The sequence below is a fragment of the Salvia splendens genome, chromosome 7, assembly GCF_004379255.2.
Source record: "Salvia splendens isolate huo1 chromosome 7, SspV2, whole genome shotgun sequence".
NCBI lineage: Eukaryota > Viridiplantae > Streptophyta > Magnoliopsida > Lamiales > Lamiaceae > Salvia > Salvia splendens.
This window is the reverse complement of record NC_056038.1, coordinates 17,303,302-17,323,085: the sequence shown is the minus strand read 5'-3', so window position 1 is coordinate 17,323,085 and position 19,784 is coordinate 17,303,302. Positions and strand designations below refer to the sequence as shown.

At 39.3% G+C, this 19,784-nt stretch overlaps 1 long non-coding RNA gene across 1 annotated transcript; it reads left to right on the top strand.

Moving 5' to 3' along the window:
• The first annotated feature begins 229 nt into the window (after positions 1-229).
• Positions 230-2,284, top strand: LOC121741816. Its single transcript, XR_006037937.1, has 2 exons — positions 230-627; positions 1,890-2,284. It is a non-coding gene; the product is annotated as an uncharacterized LOC121741816 (long non-coding RNA).
• The last annotated feature ends 17,500 nt before the right edge of the window (positions 2,285-19,784 follow it).

Genomic DNA, 19,784 nt, shown 5'->3' with positions numbered 1-19,784 from the left:
ATCACCACAAGAAAATCACCTGTTTCCAAGCACTTTTCCCCTCAGCTCCATTCCATGCACTTTCCGAGCAAAATGCAAAACCTCCGAGCAGGTTTGAAAAAATCCGAGCGGTTTTCGAGCACCAACAAAGTGCTCGGAAAATCTGAGGATTTTTCATTTTCCGACTACCAATTTGCGAGTGAATTAAATGTCCTCGGTGTATTGCTCGGTAGATTACGAGCACATTACATGGTGCTAGCAACACTTTCCTAGCACAAATTCAGGTGCTCAATAACTTCAAATTTTTTATAAAACACACAATTTCCATCCACAATTCTCGGAAAAATAAGTACTTAAAAAAAATACTCAACTCTCGCGCTAAAAATAATATACAGTTTCCCACCCACAATTTCATACTATCGAAAATTCCTTAGTTTCTCACCGCCTAATCCTCAAATCTCTCCGTCTCTCTTGCTCCGCCGGATTCCTCAAATCTCTCCGCTGCTCTCTCAAATTGAGGAACAGCAGATTTCAGTGAAGATTCCCCTGCTCTCTCAAATTGAGGAACAGCAGATTTCAGTGAAGATTCCCCTGCTCCAATCCACTCGTAGAGGCGCTGCAGATTTCTCTCTCACTTGGCAGCAACAGGTAGAAAATGATTGCTAGTTTTCGTTCTTCTGTTTATGCATCGGTATTTCCGCCACGAGCTTTTAATTTTAGTAAACAATTGTGTTAGTTTGAGTTTTTCGGATAGATCAGGGCTGGATCTTCGAAGTTTGTGAGGCTTCATTGTTGTTATTTGGTATTGAGGATTTGTGCTTATTTTAGTTGTTTACTTTATTAGATTGGCGACTGCATGTTTGATTTTATGTTTGATCTTCAATGCTTATGTTTAGCATCTGCATGTGTATGAATTATATGTTGATTGTGTATGGATTTTAACCTTCTTTCCCTCGCATCACTACTTCATTTCAATCCAAATGCCTCAATTTGTATTAAATCTATTTTGAGATGGATCCATAGCTATTGATAAGCTGTAAAATCCAGTACTGAAGTGGAGAAATGAAGTGTGCTCACTCTGTTATCCTAGCCAATAAAGTAAACTCCAGTACTGCATATGTTTTGTTTTGTTTGGTTATTTTCCTCTCTATCAATCAACTTTAATTGGTGTCCAAGTTGTCGTTTGCCAATTGCGTATGAATTTAGTCTTGATAATAACACATTTGGGTGAAATTGGGACATTCCTTATTAGGTAATATGCCAAAGATATTGATTACTTGATTCAATTTATCTGATGATTTCACTTATCTGTATTAAGTGAACTAGTTCAATTTCTTTTATGGCAAAATATCCTGTCCATATTTTTGCATCAAAAGGATAGTAGCTCCCCATCAAATGACAAATGATCATGGACCTAACCTAAAAGGGGCGTGCAAGTAAATGACCCATAGAGGAATGCTGACTGTTTAAGGAATGAACTTGCCTTTTGCTTTTTCAGCATTTCTATTTTTTGGGTTATTTTCTCATGTGACGTGCAAGATTATGACAAATCATTGTTATCTATTGAATTTGGTGATGTTAACGCCATGCTTCTGTGGTGATATCTGTAACACGCTATACGTTCATTTGCATAGAAGTAGGTTTGTGTATAACTCACAGGAAACAATGAGTATAAAAAAGTGTATGGAATGACTTTTTGAAACTTATTACTTAAGTGTTGTAAACTTTAATTTCATTGAGAAGACAGCTTATTGATAACTGAATGAAATGTGTATAGTTACACCTCTTCATTACTCTCTAATTTAAATGATGTTTGGTTAGAAATTATGTGTTGCATTTGTCATAGATGTATTCTGTACTTTATAGCAGTATTTATATCGCACAATAATGTATTATCTTTTGGATGGTAGAAATAGCTCGTGGAGGATATACAAGTCGTAAAACTTCATCTTCCATTGACACTACACTTGAGGATGTCTTGGACCGATTCGATGCTGAATTGTCAGCGGATGCTGCTGAGGAACAAGATATAGTTGGGAGTCAGCGACTTTCCACCTCCACCACGTCCTCTAGATGAATATGGCCGGAAGTATATACAGCTTGTGATGCAGGACGAACTTGCGAAAGTGCGTAAAGAGTTAGACCAGAAAACAGCGTCGTTGCAAGACCAGCTGAAGATCCTCGCTGAACAGTTCAACCAATTGACATGAGGCTAGTGTTATGAACTCCATTTGAAGTGGAACAATGTAGTATTTTGAACTCCTTAACTAACTTCCTCTGAAGTGAACCAATTTAGTATTTTAAACTGCCTAATCAGCTAACTTCCTTTGAAGTGTACGGAACCCTAAACAACCACCCTGTATATTGAATTTTTGCAAACATCCGAGCACAAATAAGTAGTCGCACATTTCCAGTGAGGGGAATTTAGAGTACTAATTAGTTCTAGCAAATTTCCTAGCACACATACAATTACGAGAATTCCGAGCACTAATAAGTGCTAGCAAAGTTCCTAGCACACACACGCTGCTCGGAAAACTTTCAGATGAGTCTTTTTCCTAGCACACACACGGTGCTCGGACACTTTTCATGGTCGTGCTCGGAACTTCCTTAGAAATGTTTTCGACGAGCCATTTGCAGAGCACATCTTGTGCTCGATCTGTGCTCGGTATATGGTTATTTCCGAGTACTTTTTGACATTTTCGAGCACATACAGTGCTTGGAAAAGGCCGACTTTTGTGTAGTGCATTTAAGGTAGGCAGGGACGAAAAATTCATTTAGAAGTCCTTTGAGATGGCTCAAACCTCAGTTCTTTGGCCTTAGACATTAATTTCTTTGGCCTTAGACATTAATCTCTCTAATGCTTGGCCAACTCACACGCACAATATATTTTATGATCTTTCCTTTTGTACTCATAAAGTTTTTCATGCATAGTGAAAAGATTATACTGATTACTTTTCGTTGCACTTATACTTTCTTTATACAAATTTAGAGGTGAGACGAAACTAAGGAGAACATAAGGTAATCAACTTCATTTGAAAAGGACAGGAAGAAGTCAATAAATGAACATTACATGAGATAGTGCTTTTAATTTTGCAGTTTCTACTCATACATACTTTTGACTAGTTTTAATATTCTTCAAAGTGCATTGAAAGCTCGTCTCTTTCACTCATCGTTTCTCGAATTGCACGCTGATACGCTCGGATTTTGCACTATTTTAAGGTCTTTTTTTGGTTCGTTTTGAGTGTCAAAGTTGCATTACATGTCCATTATTTGCATATTTTATCTATTTTGGTATTTTGACGTGTTTTGTGAAAAATGTGCAAAATAGAGCTAAAAAAGGGCATAAAAACGTCAAAGTTCGGAAGCTGGAGCAGAAGGCAACCCAGCGGACCTCTGGCGCACGCCACCGATCGCTGAAAATCACTTCGGAACGTTCTGACTCTCTCCAGCGCCCGCTGGGCATGTTTGCGCACGACAGCCTCTGTTTAAACTCAATTTTCCGGCTATTCTGAAGTCCGATTAGGGTATTCTACATGCCATTTTCGTCTTTGAAAGAGCTTCGCATTGGTACCTTGATTATCTTAATCTGAGTTTTGTGGAGAAAATTATGGTTGTTATACCAAAGTCGCGCAAAGCTTTCAAGTGCAGAATTTTAGGTGGAAATTCAAGGAAGGAAAGAAGACATTACCTCATGAAGCTAAATCTTTTCCTTAACCTATGGGGCACGAAAATTCCTTAATTACTATTACTTGGAGGAAACTTTTTACCAAGTTTAAATCCTTTTTAAGCCTATAAATACCTCATAACCTAATTCATAATATTCACCCTTCCATAACCCCCAAAAGGGGAGCCTTCAAGGCTCCTCCTTTTCTACTTCATAACCTAATTCTTCCACCATTATTGGAGATTTAAGCAAGGCAAGAGGATCATGAAGACTTCAAGATTCAACCGTGGGTTTTGTTTGTTTATTTCATGTCTCGTACTTTTATTATTGTTTTAGTTCATCTGTCTACGGATTACTAAACGATAGAATTTTGAGGTTTGATAGTATTTAATTTTTATGTAGTTCTATTTATGTTTAATGTTCAGAACTCGTTCCACTTGATTTTTCTTGAACTTTTGTTCGACTAATTGGTCGTTACCTTGATTATTGTCAATCTTTATCGGTGATGACTTTGATTCGTTTATCTTATATATTCATACAATAATTGTGACATGAGTATTGATGCATGATAGGGAGAATTCATGGCAAAACTTGAGTCGGATGAACGTAGAACTAATTAGAATAACTAAAGAGTTAGTGAAATTATTATCCTTGAAATTCCTCTATTTGCCTAATTCTATCTTATTTGTTTTATGTTTTTACTTTATTTATTTTTGTTTAGTTTCAAACCCAACACTCTTGTTTCTCTAGATAGTATATGATGCTTAGTACATGATAGACAGTTGCAATTATATTCCTTGAGTTCGATATCCCGGTACTAACATTTAGCTATACTATTTCTGCCTTGTATACTTGCAAGTAGTTGTAGTGCTAAAAAATAGTGCATCACAAGTGATGTAATTAAGCGAAATTAACGCAGACTGATCAGAGGATGTCAATCGACTGATCCAGAAGACACGCTTCAACCTAATATGCAGTTTCTCACAGATGGATCAAGCGGTAAAAGTTTAACTGATCAAGACGACTTCTAAAGGTCTATCCACGTGCTTATATTTTGGGGATTGGTTGCTGCCACGCATACAGAGTGAGTTAAGATTTATCTACTTGACCAAACGAACCTAAGAGAAACTTATCTAACTGACCAACTTAACTAAACCATGCCTGAACTGGTCAACTGGACTAAGCTATGCTAAGAACGAATCTACCTACGACAACTTCTAACTGACCAACCTGGAAATCAAGCAGACATCTCGCGATGAAGTAGAAAGTAACTGATCTTAAGTCTATGCTAACAGCTGGAAAAAGCTTGTAGAGACCATCATACCAATACTTTCTCGAAATAACTAAACAATAGGTAAAAGCAAGTGAGGACCAAACCCCTTAACTAACAAACTCAGCAAAACTGCCAAAAAGTAAAAGTTGGTGTAAAAGCTGCAAATCGGAACCCTAACAACTAACTACTTCATCTTCTTTATTGGCTCGACTAAAAACAGAGCATAAACAAGAACTCAAACATCTGAAAAGAAAGCAAACTAGAATTCGGGTGTAAATGCGAAAATCAAACCATAACTACCAGATCTAATCTACTTGACCAGGCAACATCGAGAGAAAATAGTAATAAGTCATAATCATGCAAGCTCGAAACAGAGAACTCCAGATCTACTCAATCTAACATTGATATATCTAAACCAAACATAATCAAACCCAGATCTGTGAAGTTAACGTAAATGAACTAGATCTCGACCTCCTAAAACTACCAATTGCGAAAAGCATCCAACAAGAGATCGACGAATTCTACAAAACGAAATTCAACAAACACAAGAAAAAACATCCATGATTCAGACTTCAAAATAGCTTCCAACAAATTCCAAAAATGAAATTCAAAGTCAGTGACAGCAATAATGAAGAAAAACTACAAAAATATTCAAGTGTCAACAACTGTTTCGAAGCGTAAAGTTAAACTAGGCAAAAATGTAGGATTGTTTCTTCGCCCTCTCAAGACGGAGGGACACAAATAAACGATTTAATAACACCACCACAGTCAGGGAAACACCCCCTTCCAAGTGTGTAGAAACTAACTAAGAAAATGGAGAGAAATTTTGAGCTCGGGAAACTTGAGCTGCCAAGAAGAGCTGCTCACTTCTTTAATTTCCCTTCCTTTATATAGGAAGACGTGAGGCTCTGATCCTTAGGGCAACCTATTTTGGAAAATGTCAGTTGTGCCCTTGCAAAAAGGATCTTTAAAATGTGCTCCTTTGTCTCCTACTGTTGCTTCCTTGATTCTCCTTTATCAGTTCAGCAGCATGTTGTAATTCACTCCATTTCTTCTTGATTTCGCCTAAACCTTGGTGACTGCATATGGTATTCTCGACCTGGCAGGTTTCCTACACACCTGAACACAAAGTTACACATTAGTTCCCATAAAGTATAGAGTTTTCCCCAGAACCGATGCATGAAACGAGCCTTATCATGCATATCCCCAAACTTATTGCTATCAATAAAATGAATTGAAACTTAATTAAATAGAAAGGTTCTATATTGATATTGAAATGGCCATATGAAATGTGACCAACTTTGGAAGTTCACGAGTAACGCGAGTCTCGCAGCACACTAGATAATTGGAATCCCCGAATTATTAGATGAATGAGAAAACATTTTTTTTACTTCTTTGTCAAAGAATAATTTGTTAATATGATACTCCCTCCGTTCCCAAACTATACTCTCCTTTTTCATTTTGTATGTATCATAAAATTAGTTCAGTTTCATTTTTGGCAAGTCTTTATCTTTTATGAAGTGAGCTTATTCTGTACTAATAATACTTCGATCACTTTTTCCTTATATGTCTCATATTTTGTTAATTTCTCAATAAAATCTATATTATTCTCAAAGTATTTATTTTTAGAGGATAGATGGTGTATTTATTACTTTTGTGGATGAGGAATGAGTATTTGCCTATATGTCCGAATATTTCAATTATGCAACAATATACACGATCAGATTGCACTTCAATTCCATCCATCTCTGAGAAACATCCGAACAAAGAAAGAAAGGGAAATCAAAGTCTCAAGTTTCCACTACCTGAAGCTGGGCCATATATGAAAATGAAAAGTATAATAAAATTTTTTGGTAAATCAATTGCAACATAATATTCAAAAGATGAGTTATAGCACAAACCATTATTAAAGGTAATGATGTTGACAATGTCTGCCATATTCTTCCTTTCTCTTTTCTCTTCCTTACAAAGGTTATATGCCAATATTCTTTTAAATCTCTTCACTATAAATAAAGTATTGTAAATTAGTAGCACTTAGTATGATAAAAGTGTATGATTTACCACATCAACTAGTGACTAGATTATTTTATAGTGTCACATGTGATATGCAGTTCAACTTTTTTATTTTTTTTATTTCAAAATTTTTTATTTGGGAGTGGAGAGTTGTGTGATTGATCTGAAACATAGTTTGCTTGTCTTCAAAAGATAAGGGAGGAGAAACTCTCAAAGTAGTGGCGGAGATACATCAGTAATTCCACAAATCATAATATATTTTGATCCATTCTTAAGTAATATATATAAATGATCCTCTCAAATTCCCAAGTTCGATTATAATGTAAAGTAGATTTTATATCTTGCTGATTCTCTCTTTTAGTGTAGATATTTTTTTCTTTGCATTCTCTTTTAATACGTTTTACTTTTCTCCAAAATTGATTTTTAATTCTCTTGTAATGCATATGTTATCCTTTGTTTTCAATTCTATTCTAATACTCTTCCTATTCCAACTAAACTGGATCATATTCCTTTACAGGAAGTCCGAACTAAGTTGAGTCATTTATTTTTTTCACCTAAAATGAAACATTCAGTTGCTCTTACTTTAATCCCCTTTTACTTTAGTCTCTCTTGTATCTCCTACATTATTTTATCATTTAACTCATTTGTTAATCTTTGTACTCATAAGAATTGTCTCAACTTAGTTGGAACGGAGGGAGAGATAGGAAACTCTCAAGTACGGTTCTAAGGGAAGGAATTAATCTACCTATTTCGACCGGGGAGAACAGGCCATTCACCGGGGCGATTCTGAAATTGCGGAGGCTTGGTTTGATCAAGCTGCTGAGTATTGGAAACAGGCTATAGCACTTACTCCTGGTAATTATATTGAAGCACATAATTGGTTGAAGATCACAGGGCGTTTCGAATAAAAAAATAAAAGAAGGTTTTTCTTTATCCATGGGCAATGAGTTTCGATGTATTGGGCGTATCTGTATTTATAGAAGCTTTCATTTTCGTGCTTATCTTAATTGTTGGTTTAGTTTGTTTAGTTTATGCAGTACATTTTTCTATATTACAACTCCACTACTAAACTAAATAAGTAAATAAAGCAATTAAAAAGAAAACATTGATTGATTTGATTGAGAAAACAAATGAAACAAGGGAATTCCAGTGATAAGATTTCACTACGTCAGTCTATTCAAAACAAAATTATGATATCCAAACAACGACTTCAGGGTTACTAGAGCGAGTCACCTAATTAATGTCGTTGGCCGGACAACGTGGATTACTAGCATTAAAATTGTCAATATTAGCTAATAGTAACTCCTTAAAGTTCAATTAGACCCTTAAATATCCATCACTCTTAAGATTACCTTCTTTGGGATATTAAAATAGTGTCATCAATCTGAATCTAACACATGGATCCTCTCTCAATTCCCCTACATGCCAATAAATCAAGTCAGTTAACTTGAAGCATTTTACATAGAATTGAACGAAGTAAATATAAGTCTTGGATATCAAAAACTAGAATTAAATAAACATAAAGAGTTAATTTCCAATCCCTAGAATTCAATAAATTAGTTATCCATAGACGATGTAACACAATCCATAATAAAATAAGAATGCATAAAAACTATCTATGACAAAACCCGAAGGTAGAATCTTGATGGCTTTAGTCTCCTCTATTCTCTTACTCCAATCTTAAAGTATGGAATGATGTTTAAATGCTTGGTGATGAATCTCTTGGACAGGGAATTCTTAGGTGAATCAGTATGTCTTGAACGATGAAGTATGTGGAGTATTTATATACTTGTGGACATTTTTCTCCATAAGCTAACAATTATAGCAAGAAAGGTAAGTCTTGGAGAGGAATATGGCAAACTGCATCAGCTGCTCGAATTCAGCGGGTCGCTGAGAGGCTTCTGGAGTGTCGGAATTCTCCTCGGCGAACCGCTGACTCCATCTCGGCTGTCACCGGCTGTAACGTCAATGAAGATTCGAATTCCGAGATAGTCTGTTTTGCACATTTATCACAAAACACGTCAAATGTATAAAATATATAATTTAAGAACATATTTTGCATGATTAACATTCAAAATGAGCAAAATATAGGCCATCAGTTATTTAGCTCTCGTATATTATAAAAATGTAAATATGCATTCAAACGGGTAACTAATCCGATGAATATGAAAGCATGGAAATGACAAAATAACTACATGTGACAAACAAAACCTTGAAAGACCAATTAACCTATTTTATTCCTATGCCATTATGTCCTTGTTACGGACGCCCTCCGTAACGTGACCGGATGGCGATCTTCGCGCGAGTTGTTGTGACCAAACCTTCGACGTGCTCGAAGGAAAGCTCACGATTTGCCGGTTCTCGGGCGTTCTCCGATGAGTAGCAATAGGGAACGATAATATACTCGTTGCACAAGTCAAATTTAGGGAAAATATTTCATTGATTCATTGATTGATTAAATGATAACAATCTCTCCTATTTATAATACTCTAATACTACTACCCTAACTTAATGAACAAGAAACAAATATCTAAACAAATATGGGAAAGATATGGTAAATAAAGGAAAACTAAATAATTGGAAGATCATAAAAGATATGACCGTATCAACTCCCCCACGGTTGAAATCCACCTTGTCCTCAAGGTGGGAACCACGAAGCACCATGACAGTCGAAAGCAACAACTTTGGTGAGGCTTCTCCTCCTGGATCAAACGTAAACGAAAAAGGCGAACGTCTCCCATCATCACAACCATAAAAAATTAACAAAGGAGACCCAATGTTGTCGGCAAAATTCCATGCCAAAACGAAAAGCTTGTTCACGCTTCCAAGAATGCTCAAACATGACGTGTCATTGCACGGAGGGATCAACCTCGCATCGGTGTCGAGCGATGTTGATCGAGGATTCAGACGTGTAGCATCCCTACCCTGCAAATCCCCACCGATAAAGGCAATCTCCTTCAAATGTATTGGAAAGGACAGTGCAACTTTATTTCCAACTAATGCACATAGATAAGCACCACCATTTTCACTAAAACAATTCTCAACAACATCGTGAGATTTCATTCGAGCAGCATCGAGAGATGCGACGGCCTTCTTCACTTCCTCAATGGAATCAACCTCCTCGTCGCCATCTAACAATGTTTCTTCCTCTACGGTTGTCCATTCTCTTGCAATATCATCTTCCAACAAAGACTCTTTCTTTCTACTTAAAATGGGGTTGCACGACGGAGAGATCACGGCTGGTGGAGAGGGCAAATTGTCTAACAATTCTTCCTCCTCCTTTTTCAACGAGTTCGGGACAACAGCTTGTGGATGTGGATTAACGGCCAATAAGGAAGATGTCACGGGCAGTGGTTGCAAGGGCCGGTAAGCCCCTGGTGAGACGTAGGGCGACAGCTCTAAGGATGATGCCGGACTTGACTGTTGTGGCGGGTGATCTGATTGCCTCGGCGGCGGCGTTGCAGCCGCAACAGGCAGTGGCGCTGCCGAGCGGCGGTGACCTGGTGGCAGCGGCGGTGGTATAGACTGCGAGGGTTTGTATTCGTGCCGCCATTGGTGATACTCGGCATGGGGATTTCATGGGGGCACGTCCCACGAATAGGGTGGGTGCCTTAAAGTCGAGGTCGTGTTTTGCCTCGGCTGCTCGTATAAAGAATCCAAGTCGGCGTAGGGCGACTTCCGGTATAGCGGTGGTTCCGGCAGCGGAGGAGCACGAGTTTCTCCAACACGGTGACTGGAAGTTTGGAAGGGCGGATCCCAGCCAGTTGGACGACGCCTAGGAGCTCCCGAATCGAAATCCGCATAGGGTTGTCGTCCATACGCTGCTTTTGACGCATGCAAATTTTTCGCACGTCGATCGATTTCTTCACATCGTGATTCCAGCCTGGACTCTAATTTGTCAAATCGGGCCATGATATTCTCCAGCCCGGTGGAGAAAATCTCGCTTGATCCCGGGAAGGCGCGCGATGGATTGCTGCCTTCCGGATTATCGTGCAGGGACATCCTCGGTTGACCATCCCCGTGGCGGGTCATCGCCGACAAGCGACGCGACGGATTGGGGGGATCCAAGTGGTGTGAGACGTCGGGTGATTCTGGATCAGGCCACGACGGCGGACGGAATACTTCCACCCGGCTGCTCGGAGGGTCCCAACAGGTTACACGGCGAGGTTGGATCGGCTGGTAGGGACGGAATGGCTGTGTGGCCTGAGGGAAGTTGTATTGATGACGGCGGTAGCAGGCGTAGTCATATGACATGTCGACGGACTAAAGCGTGGGTGTGGTAGAGATGGTGGTGATGCGACTGACTTTTTTTTTTGATATTGGTGATTTGTTTGGGGGATATGGATGAACGAAGACGGAGGATGAGCACGGGATGAAAGCACCAGTTGTTACGGACGTTCTCCGTAACGAGGCCGGTTAACTAACTTCTCGGAGTGATAAGGTGATCGAACCTTCGACAAGCTCGAAGGAAAGGTCACGATTTGCTGTTTCACGGACGTATTCCGATGGCAGCAAAGAGAGTACTAAAATTACGTTTGTTGCTCAAGCTATGTTTAGGGAAAATATTATATTCATTGATTGATTAAATGATAACAATCTCTCCTATTTATAATACTCTAATACTACTACCCTAATTTAATGAACAAGAAACACATATCTAAACAAATATGGGAAAGATATGGTAAATAAAGGAAAACTAAATAATTGGAAGATCATAAAAGATATGACCGTATCAGTCCCACACATTATTAGGAAGATCGCTAATGCAGGTTGCGCCTTCTCTTAAATGTAATCGACCCGTGGATTGCACACTTCTCCCCAAATTTCCTCTTGTGATGAGTGACCACTCCTAAATCCTAATATGATCCAAACCCTCACCCAAGATGCACTTCTCTCGAATGTGATTGATCTAGATGTTAACCATCCTTATTTCCAACTAAGCTATTCATCTCTCGTGTATTATAGCAACGTCTAAATTGAATTTCACATGATTGTTAGTTAAACGAGTGTAAAAGCGTAAGGAAGATTAAAACCACGGCATGAACCAAACATAGGTACATAAATATTAAAAAGACATAGTGGTCATTGTGTCAAATCGATAGGATTCCAGAAGTCGATTAGTTCCTCATATTCTTGACTAACGTAATAAAATAATTAATGAAAACATGAATAAAATTAAATAGAAAACACCCTTGATTGATGGAGTCTTAATTCGAGGCCTCTTCGTCACTGTTGGGATTAATCCGGATCTTCGTCTCTCAAGTATGGTGGTTTGTAGTGGATCTTGGGGTTGTAAATCGCTTGGAAGCTGAGGAGCTCTAGGGTTTTCATTCTGTGTAGAAGGAGTCAGGCTTGAAAAATGGCCCAAAAATAGCGACTGACCCCAATGAGTATTCTGCCCATTTTTTTTGAGCCAGTGGGTCGCTCGATTCACAAGGTATGCGAACCCAATGACTCGTTGGTTTGTCGCTACTTTACAAAGTTTTTGTAAAACGGTCATAACTTCATTTACCAAACTTTGATTGAGGCATGCGAGGTACTCATGCGAAGGTATTTGGAAGATGAAGAGAATGGTGATAATGAAAGATCATTTGTAGATTATCTTGGTATAGGCCGATTACTATTAACATTCTGACTTCCTTCCCTGTCCACTTTGACTAGAATGATAATATATATTTTTGGGTAGTTTTTTTTTATAAACCAAAAATCCCAAGCCACAAAAGTGGTTAGGGAGAGTACAAGATAGTAACAATCCAACAATAAAAAAAGAGAAATACAAACAACATCACAACAACCATAGAGCTGACAAGAAGAGAAGATAACAAACAAGTCGAAACACTAACCGGTAACACAAATGCAACTAGCACCCAAGATCCGCTCGATATCAAAGCATACACCAAAAAAAAGAAGAAACAAGCACATCCCAACAAGTCATCTTCTGAATAGTCTCGTTCCCTTTCCCACCTTTTGATATCCTTAAAATTTTCCATAACATGTCCCGGTGAGAATGGAAACTCCAAGCACCATCTTCTCATCCAAGATCCAAGGTGCCAAAAAATAAATTTCTTCTCAAAATCCCAGTTAGGATTGAACTTTTTAAAAATGGTCTTATTCTAGATATCCCAGATTGACTAAGAAATAACATAGAATAAGACAATCCATATTTGTTTTTCAACCTTGCTTAGAGGATTACCAAGCCAGGACATGAGACAAGCTCCTGGCTTATTAGGAAGACAGAGAGAGATATTTCACCAATCACTGTAATAGCACCACAAGTTGCTTGAGATCCTGCAGCTGAAGAGGAGATGTTCAATAGTCTGGGTCCTCTTTACAGAACGTAAATCGATCGTCTTCCATTCCAGTCACAACGAATTTGAACAATCGAGCTTCAGTGTTTAATCTTCCTTGGAGAATAAACCACACCTGTAATTGAGCTTTAGGCGGGGCAAGATTCCTCCAAGCCAATCGTCCGTGATCTGTAGTTGTTTCATCCTTCTCCATGAGTTTCGTGACCTGAAAGTTAGAAACCGAGAAAGATATCGAAGGAAGCCAAAACCAAACTTCTCAGACAGATGCGATTAACGGCTGATATGATTTCCCTGAAGAGCTCATCCTTCCAAGTAAACAACTTCCTCCTAGAATGGAATCACCATTTCCAACTTCCCATAACCCATTCACCCATATCCACTACAAAACTGTTATTCTTAGTCGAAAGCAACAACCTAGGGAACAAAGATTTTAAGCTCGCTTCTCCAATCCACTGGTTCAACCAAAATCTCATATGTGCCCCATTTCCCACCTTCATCTGGATTCCATTCTTAGCAACCTCTTGCACCTCCATATTAATACTCTTGAAATTTATAATTTGTCCCCATATGCATGAATCATTCTTACCATCCAGCCTTTGGGAACCTTCCAACTGTATGGGCCCATGATCCGATTCAACAATTTCCTTCCAAAGAGGTCTATGGTAATCTCCACCACCACTTAAAGAGAAGAGATGTATTTTTAACAAAAATGTCTCCCACACAAAGCCCTCCATGCTCTATCCGCTTTTGGATGGTATTCTAAGCAATAAGATTACCTCCTTTATCACCTTCTCGCTTACCCCAGAAAAGCGCATTTGTAGATGGATGATGCGTGCCGCTACTTTTTTGGGCATTCGAAAGAGATTTAGGTAATACAATGGGAGGTTAGACAAAATTGCATTGATGAGGACCCTTTCGAGAGAGTTCTTTCCTTTCATTAAGCTAAAACATTGCAACTTCTTATAGTTGTCAATGATCTCTGTATTCGCAGGAGCAAAGATTTTACCCGTTTTCTCGCACATTCCCATTAAACTCTTCAAATGATATATAATTGGTTGCAAACTAATGAATCGAGCTATAAAAGCCAATTATAAACACATTAAACAGCTAATCAAACCCATAACAATATAAGTTTATCATTATCTTAGTTTTTAGGAGCTTTATATCCAAAACTGTCTTTTGTAGGTCCGACTCCTGATCTCTGAGTTTCGAGTTGTTCTCTTGCAGTTTAGGAACATTTTTAGATTATTTATTGCTTTTTTTTGTCGTAAACCGCGTTACATATGTACGCCCTAAAATTAAATAAACATGGCTCATGCGAAATTCATTGCTCCATCTAGAACTTGAGACATGGACCATGTTGTTTGCTTGTCGAATCACGTTAAACCATGAGGAAATCACTATTTTATCCCGAACATATGATGATCGATTGTGTGGTTCATAATAACACACCACACAATCTGCGTAGAATTCTCAACCCTAATCAGATCAATCGACATGAACCGCGTGGTACGATTACAACCAGCACGGCCCGAGCGAGAGATGACGATTGACATAGACAAAGGAGAGCCAAATGCCTCGTACAGTAGTAGGACATTCCGCATGGACCGGGAAGTTTCCCGGTCCAGGTTTCGAGAACTTTGGTAATTTCTCGAGCCTTTATCAAATCCTAAGCCCACTTACCTCCTACGCTCCTATATAACGCCATTTTGCATGTTTTTAGGGGATTCATGTCACTTTGAATAGAAAAAATACACACAAAATTAAATATTTTTCTTAAGAATACAGAACAGGGGGTTGAACTAGATTGATCATCTACTCCCTTCACCAAGAGATTTTTTTGTCTACATAAGGTATTTCTAATTAAAGAATTTGGATTTACTATGGCAATACGTGGCTATTTTTTTGGATTACTTCTAGCGTGTAATATGATCTTTTAAACCATACTTTTCAATCAATGAGTTTTTTATTTTACTTTTGCATACTAATTGCATTCTATGAGTTCTTTTTATCCGTGTTATTCTAAATGCGCATATTAAAACACAACACTGTCTATTGTCTAATGTATCTTTAACCAACATAAATAATCTCTGAATGATTGAGACCAATCGAGTTGTAGCTGCTAAACTACACATATTCTCCTTTCTTTGGAATAATAGGATTAGGACATGGCCAACTTAATCCAAACTTGTTATTTCTAGATGCCAAAAGATTCCTACTTCTTAGAATTGTGCATGCGTGTCTTATAGAGTTTAATTCCACATTGATTATTGGTGAATCATGTTCTACGATCTAATAGCTGAGGCTTGACACATGCCAACAAAACATTATGACCTAATCTAGCAACATAGGATAAGTACATTATCTTAATTAGTGAATCAAATGAAAATGGGAAAAAAATAATAACCACTTATATTTTTCAAACAATGTTGATTGATTTTTTTTTATCAAAATCGTTTTATGCCCGGATAAAATAATTAGATAACTACAAAATAGAGAAACTTTATGATTTACAATTTTGCTTTGAAATTTTATAAAACAACAAAATTTTACTACAATTAATAATTTAAATAATTATCATCTCAATATTAAATACTCTTTCCATCCCATAAAAATATGTGCACTTTCCATTTATATCCGTCCCATAAAAATATGTGCATTTCTATTTATGGAAAGTTTTCCTCAACTCTATTACTCAAATACATCAATTTGTTTACGTCAATTTATTTACAACTTATACCAAGGTCGGAGCTAGGAACTAGTAGGGTGGGGGGAAAATTTATATATGAAGAAATTTTAAAAATTTGAGGAGGGGCACATAGTGAGGGATTAAAAGAACTATAATTATATTGAATAATATATATGTATGTGGAAAATTATGAGGAGGGGCAAATGCCCCACCCCTCCCCCTAAGGTAGATCCGCACATGGCTCTATGATCCACCATTACAATTGATTAAACACTAATAATAATATGGGTCCTATGATATGATCCTATATCATAGGATATCGTTGCCTAGTTGATTCACCATATATCTTTCCAATTTATATTAAGATATTTGTTTCTTATTCAATAAGTTAGGGTAGTAGTATTCTAGTATTATAAATAGGAGATATTATATAATTTTATCATTCAATCAATGAAATACAATATTATTTGAGCCCTAAAGAGCCTCACGTTTTTTTCTCACATCTGATGCCGCTGCCCGACGGGAAGCCCCGCGCACAGCCGCCCAGATTATCTCTCCGCCAACCCTCACGGGCACCGGATTTATCTATATTTTGTATTTTCTGTTCCGGTGGTGCTTTATGGATATATGATCCTTAACAACTGGTGCTTTCATCGTGTTCTCACACTCCCACCATCTCGAATAAAAGCTACACCGCTGCCCAACGGAAAACATTCCGCGCACAGCACTTGCTTGCTTGCCTAGTCCCGCCTGTCCGCCGAGCTCTAGCCGCCGGAAAACCCTACTTCTGCAACGCCCGACGGGAAGGATTCCCACGTACCACGTTGAAGTCAGACCATCATCCGTAACCCATATTTCACCAATAAAAAAAAAAGAGTGACCCTCTTCATAAAAAAAAACCACCGAACAGAAGCTCCCCCCTCCTTCATCGCATACATCCTATCTTCATATTTTCCATTATTAAGTACACATATTCACCACCACCATCTTTTTTTTTTATATCGGAGAGAAGGTTTGTGAAGAGAAATTGAGCAGCAAACGTGATTCACTCTAAGGGATTTTATCTTTCATCAAAAGTCTCTCCCTCCATTGATACAATGCCAAGATTGAATGAAATCTGGCCTCGTGAGCGCGGAACCCCGCTGGTGCAAAGTAATCGGATTTTAGCCTCAACAACGAAGTTGGAGAAGAGATGGGATGAGACTCCATCGGAGCAGGCGCGACAACAACGATTCAGGGAGTTGCATCCACTCGATCTGGGACTGCCCTGTGGTATGTGTGACCCCGAGTTGCCTTCGTCAAAGGAGAGCCGCCCCGGTCACCACAGCAACGGTGTAGTGATGCCTCCGCTAAGGGGCTCGACGCCACATGACCCCAATCTGGAGAAGTTGGAGTATCTATGGACTGCCTTGGACAAATTGGAGTCGCGTATGGAAGCGAACGACCGGAGACTTGAGAGACTTGAGAGGCTTCGGCCACCTGCGAGCCAACCCTCTGGTTGGGATTCCCCGGCGCACTGTGCAGCCCGAAGATACTCGGCTTATGATCAAACAAGACGCTCTACCTGCTGGGACCGACCACAATACGGACAACCGACCTACACCGACATGGATCCCTCATACGTGCCGCCGAGGCAATACACGACCTTGAATTTTGGGCAACCACCCTATCCGTCGGACGAGTCCCTGCGAAAGACCTACGCTGGATATTACCCGAGGCAGTAGGAATATCAGGCCACACAGCCCCCGTACCGGCCACCGCGTTCATCTACATGTTGGGAGTCGTCGGCATATGTTCCACCAGTCCCTCTCGGCTACCTACCGCCTCACGATGCGGAATCCATGCGCTTCTCGCGTCCTTCTCTCTATCACGATCCATCTAGCCCCTCGGTACCTACTGTCGCTGTAATCCCGCCACCACCACCACAGCGCTCGTCCTCCTATTCGAGCCCGACGAGCCACCGCCGTTCAGCGGCACCACTGCATGTGTTGTCCCACCTTTGAATTTAACTCCACCAGCACTGTCGGGGCTACGTGTAGCCCCGACGTAAGTGGAGGGGAGGGCGAATTGCTACAAGATGGCCTGCCCCCACTGGCCCCAATCTTGCAGCTATACAACCCAGATATTAGTGAAGAAGAGGAGACATTGCTAGAAGAAAAAGAGGAGGCTGATCCTGAAAACTTGTGGTGAAGTGCATGAATGAAGAAGAACGAAGCAAGAATGCAGAGAAAATTTTCTTAAATTTTTCATTCCTTACTCAACTTTCAGCAAGACCCTATTACATATACTCCATATTGGAATGATCTAGAATCTCTCCTTAATCTCCATAGTACAAGACTAATCATACTTTAACAACATTAATCAAAACTAACTCTGCCGCACTTCCTTCTTCTTTAATCAACGCATCGCCACGTCTCTCCAAGTACAAATGTGGTCCTCCGTCTTAGCTGTCCTGCTTGGCTTGTCCTCGGCTTCAGCTCGTGTGAGGTTAACCATTGGCTCTTCTCGCACAGCACGTGCTTCAATCTTCTTTGTCTCATTCGCATCTCCAGATTGTGGCTTGAGTCCATGATCCACAGCTTGATCAACTTGGCCATTACGACCGTGATCCACAGCTTGATCAACTTGGCCGTCAATTCTAACATGATCATCTCTTCCAACACACCACCTCAACTAGAGCGAGGCTAAGGACACTACACCCAACCTTTCTCTTAGCTTCACAAAGGGTTGATGACTCAATGGCTTAGTGAAAATGTCTGCTACCTGATCAGCCATAGAAACATGTCTCAACTCAATTTCCTTACCCAATACTTTGTCTCTAACAAAATGTATGTCCAGCTCAATATGTTTGGTCCTTGCTTGAAGCACTAGTTTCGATGCTAAAGCTATAGCACTCATGTTATCTACCCAAATCACTGGGCTTCCCTTCCTCTTTATCTTCAATTCACCAAGCATTGAAGATAGCCAGCTCACCTCTGCAGCAGCTTAAGCTAAACTTCTGTATTCAGCCTCTGTGCTAGATCTAGCAACCACAGTTTGCTTCTTCACACACCATGACACAAGATTTCTTCCATGATAAGCACAAACACCTGTAGTAGACCTCCTATCATCCAAATCTGATGCCCAGTCTGAGTCCGAAAATGCATAAATGTCACCAGTTGATTTCCTAATCTGAATTCCATGATCTAAAGTTCCTGAGAGATATCTCAAGATCCTTTTAACTGCCCTCCAATGTGTGTCCAATGGTTCTGCCATATACTGACTCACTTTGTTCACAGCAAAGTTGATGTCTGGCCTAGTGATTGCAGCATATTGCAAGGCTCCAACTATGCTCCTGTAAAATTTTGGATCAAATATAGGTTCCCAAGAATGCTTGCTCAACTCTGATCTTGAGATCATTGGCGTTGGACACCCTTTTGCACCTGTCATGTTAGCTTTCTTTAAGAGATCTTTGATGTAGTTAGATTGACAAAGGTGAAGCCCTCCATTGATGGTCTTCACTACTTCAACTCCCAACAACAAACTCACCTCCCCAAGATCTTTTAAAGAAAAACATGATTTCAATTGAGAGATGACCTTCTGTATAGAAGTTTGAGAGGTGCCAGTAATGAGCGTATCATCAACATAGATGAAAAGATAGATAATGTCTCCAACCTTCTGTCTAATGAACATTGAAGCATCAACCTTTGATTGGGTGAAACCCAAACGAATGAGAACAGAATGCACTGTGAAGAACCAAGCTCTAGAAGCTTGCTTTAAACCATAGATGGCCTTGTTGAGTTTACATACCAAATGAGGTCCACCTTTTTCAAAACCCATAGGCTGCTTCATATGTATATCTTCTTTGAGTTCACCATT